The 4,451-nt window shown below is 40.8% G+C and overlaps 1 long non-coding RNA gene across 1 annotated transcript; it reads left to right on the plus strand.

The window, feature by feature from the left end:
- Nucleotides 1-313: 313 nt before the first annotated feature.
- Nucleotides 314-3,736, plus strand: LOC130151050 (uncharacterized). Its single transcript, XR_008822490.1, has 3 exons — nucleotides 314-422; nucleotides 2,801-2,951; nucleotides 3,410-3,736. It is a non-coding gene; the product is annotated as an uncharacterized LOC130151050 (long non-coding RNA).
- The last annotated feature ends 715 nt before the right edge of the window (nucleotides 3,737-4,451 follow it).

Here is a 4,451-nt window from a genome sequence, read left to right on the forward strand (position 1 = left end):
TGGGTAGCAGGGGGGCTACAGGGGTGGCTTCTGTGAGAAGCTGCTAGAAGCTTCCACCATGTCCAACAGAGACAATGCCAGCCGGCTACAAGATGGACCCGCTGCTGGCCAAGGCTGAGCCCAGCAGTGACAGCGGTAGCGCCTCTGGGGTAACGTGTTTAACAAGGGGAAAAAAAACGTGTGTGAAGAACTGCAGCGCGGCAGGGCCCCAGGCTGGGGCAGCCCGTGGAGGGCCCCCTGCCCTGGCAGGGCCCCGCGCTGGGGCAGGGCAGGGTGTGAGGAGCCTCCCCCGGAGGGGCAGGAGCGGCAGGGACAGCGCGGGAGGGACTGACCGCAGCACCTGCTCCCTGTCCCCCTGCACTGCTCTGGCAGAGGAGGTAGAGGAAACTGAGAATGAAGTTAAGCTTGGGAAGAAGGGAAGGGTAAGGGGGAAGGTTTTTTTAATGTTTGGGTCTTATTTCTTATTATGCTACTCAGATTTGATTGATAATAAATAATTTTCCCAAGTCGAGTCTGTTTTGCCTGTGACAGTAGTTGCTGAGCGATCTCCCCCTGTCCTGATCTCAACCCACCAGCCTTTTGTTATATTTTGTCTCCCCTGCCCAGCTGAGGAAGGGAGTGATAAAGTGATAGAGCAGCTTTGGTGGGCATCTGGCATCCAGCCAGTGTCAACCCACCGCACTCATGTTGAGCCTTTTCAGCCGGTAAATATTTTCCCAAACCCCAAACCCAAATTTAAAAGTTAGGCTGAGATATTATATTTTTTTTAATTTCAGTGGAATTTGGTTATAAGGTTCAAGTCCTTTAAGATCTGAGCTTTGATCAATGAATGTTTCACTATATTGGCTAATAACTTAAGAATTCCTTGAGAGCTAGTAATTTCATTTTATCTGCTTACTGATTTTAGATATTTCAAAGCCTGTAGCCTGGAATACAGTTATTGCTAGATAAAGGAGACATTCCTGCAGATAAGTCTGTAAACAGTTCCTGATCTTCCTGGTATTCATACTGGCTTTTCTGTTCGACAGCTCACTAGGAGGTAATGGGGTAAACGCACTGACTATGGGAAGCACACTGAGTTTAAGGACAAATACTCTGCAGCCCTCCAGGAAAATGATGATCATAATGTTTTAAGAGGTTGCATTAAATTCTTCTGTCAAACCAAAAATCCCACTAGTGAACTGCATCTCCTTCCACTGGGGAGGAGCAACAGTATTTAGACACAGATAGACCTCCTATATACTACTACTACTACAGGCTAAGGGACTGGCAGAACTAATGGGAAGGCAAAGTGCAGTACCTCAGGTTAGGTCTTGCTGGAGCAAGCTCCTTCACTCTGGAAAAAAGGTTCTGTCTCATGGCCACAGTTATTCAGGGCTTTGGCTTTACATATTTCATTCAGAACAGTGCACTGCTAGTTGTGCTGTGACCCCTAACACTATATTGTCTGATTGGTTCAATGATCACTCTGAGGAATGAGAACCACCTACCCTATTATCAGCTCCACCTCCTGGGGCTTCCCTTAAAGGGACTTCCATTCAAGTCTGGTCTAGAGTAACACATGCAATTACACTAGGAAGAATGAAAATGTGAAGGGGGCAGCCACTGCAGCTTCAGGTCATGAAATGATTGCTGGCTGTGATTAGGAAGAAATCCCCTCCTCTAAAATGAAGTATAATAGTGTTCATATCTAAGGATTCACAACTGGCCATTGTTAAAGATAGGATATTCCCTGTGTCCGTTCATACAGTCTCTGATTTCCGTCCTCTTCCCCTTTCAAAATGCAGCAAAGGAAAAGACAACTTTCAGAAACTTTCTATCTTCTCATTAAGAAAAAATAAAAATAAAAGGGGTAAAGGCGAAATAAATTTTACTACTTTGCTGCTCTGCTGCTCAACCTTCTGTCACAGCTTTTTCCTTTAAAAGTAATTTTGAATGTTCCTTTTTTTTCTCTTGCATAGGCAGTATTTAATGATTCTAGTATTTGATGTAAAAATTCTGAATTAATTTCACTGTATTGAGACTACTAAATATGATTTCTTTTTTAAGCATGTTGCTCTTGTGAAAGACTGGTCTCTAAGGACTGGCTGTCAGTCATCTCATAAAATAAAGGTTATTATTATTATTATCAGTGGTGAACAATAGCTGATGACTTCAAGTTGAAGAAAGGTCAAGAGACTAATCACTGATATGCTTTCAGCAGCTATCTTTTCTAGTCAGAACTTAAGCAATTATTAAAGGTATATTTTTTCAGCTTTAAAATTTATCCTGTTTTTCCTCATTGTCTGTGTATGTGCATGTATGTGCACACAAATCCATCTCAAGTTAGATTTTTTAGATCTGCCAAGTTTTACTCAGGCAAATGAACCAAACCCATAACCATTTCAGAATCTGGAATATGAATAATTGTGACAGTAATGCATTGTGTATCAGAGGGAGTAAGTGGATGGGGACTTCCTTTTTCTGTTAGCAGCTACCACATCTGCGGCATCCCTAAGCAAATTTGAATTCTCTAGCATGGGTCTTAAACCAAGACTCAATTACTCTGCTTCTGCTGGAATGCTGGGATTCACTGTGGTTTCCTGAGACCTTTGTTTTACAATTCATACACTCTAAAACTGGACCAGGTTTTCTGGAGATACATCCTTTTTCTTTTGATCTTGCAAACTATGGAGTATCAGTAATGTATGAAGCTGTTTAGATCTGTGAGACTGAACAGAGGTGGTAGGACATGCTGCCTTTCCTCAAACTTCAGTTAAAGCATGAGAAGTTTATATAAGTCAACAATGTCTTCCTTCAGACTGAAGAAGCTGGCCATGCTTGGAATCTGTAATGCAGTTGGAGACACAGCCTGACAGACTCGGAGAACTATTCAACCAAAGGCTGTCATCACCTGAATCCCTTCACTGTTTCTGAATGCGTTGTTGAAACTACTGAACAAGTCATTGTTGGTAAATGACTGTCTGAAATAGTTTATTTCTTCACTATAGATTTAACAGAAAATATTAGAGCAAGAGAAAAAGTAGGTGAAATTGATTTCATTTAACAATAACCTTCCAGCCTTGCTGCATGTCTCACTCAAATAACCTTTGTAACTAATTATAGTGGAGCCTGAAAATAAAGTACTTCTAGGCTGAAGGGTTTTAGAAGTCATCAAAATTATCCAGTGCTCAATAATGCCAAAATCCTATATGCTATTATGTTCTTGTGCCAGCAAGGCTGCCTGCAAGTTAACATCTATAGAACTATGAGTGGAACAAGATGCAAACATTGGTATCTTCAAATGTTATATTAATATCTAATGACATAATAGCAAGCTGGGAAATCAATAATTTCTAACTGCTATCTTCTTTTGACTGTATTAAATTCTGAGTGATTGTAATAATTGGTGGGTTTCCTTCTTTTTCAGGTCTGTTACTATATCCAGAAACTCAGCTTCATGCACTGTCCTGCCAGACTACTGTTTTTACCGCTTTGTCCCTTGAAAGATTAGAAGTATGCTTTCATGTTTGCTGGCTACTATCCTCTCTGATGCAGATTTACCATTACAAAAGGCCTCTCTGTCCCCCACTCCATTTGTCTTAGTTTGGGCAGCCTTTTAGATCCCTAGAAGTCAGGACTTAGACTGTTAACATCAAAGGGACTTGTCATTCTTAGAAAAAAGAGCCTAGATTCCTTCCTTTGCCACTTCCCAGATGATGCCCCTTGCTCATATATGCCTGAGTCTCTGTTTCTGTTGGTGTTCTTCCTTTATTTTATTGTAGTATCCCAAATATTCCTTTTTTTATATTTATTTAACTTTCAAGATACCAAATGCTCCATGCACATTGATGAAGAGGAAGTTTTGGTTTCTATGTTTAGTGACCTTCATTATATATTACAAGGTATATCTGTTTACTTGGGCTTTCTTCAAATCACTAGCTCCCAGCTGTAGACCATGCACCATCAGTGATTCATGGAGCACTCGCTGGAGGTCCATAGAGAACTTCCTAGCAAAGCACAGGTTCCTCTGCATTTCCAGCTGCTATCTTACATTAAAACAGATAAAGTTATACCAAATAGTTTCTGAATGCCACTATTCAAAGGAGGCAACTGCTGTTATTACACAGGGCTTATAATCTAGTTGTGAAATGTTTTAGTAGGAGAGGAAAGCGGGAGTCAAGGGGTTGAAATGTGACCCACACCCCAGAAAAGCTTGAGAACACTTGCTCTTTATAATTCCTCTGCCTCAGCTATGATCCTCTGATTGGCCTGTATGAAATATCCTTTTGAATCAAATAAAGTTTTATGATTTCTAAACTCTGATGGCTTTAATTTGCTGTAAATATTTCCAGAGATTATGATACTTTGTACAGCATACCTATAAATAAGTTCTATGACAGCCTCATTAATCAGGCTACATTTGAAAGCATTAGCCTTTTTCCCCCCGTGTTGAATCCATGGCTTATCTT

Source organism: Falco biarmicus, chromosome 6 (assembly GCF_023638135.1).
Source record: "Falco biarmicus isolate bFalBia1 chromosome 6, bFalBia1.pri, whole genome shotgun sequence".
Classification (NCBI taxonomy): Eukaryota; Metazoa; Chordata; class Aves; order Falconiformes; family Falconidae; genus Falco; species Falco biarmicus.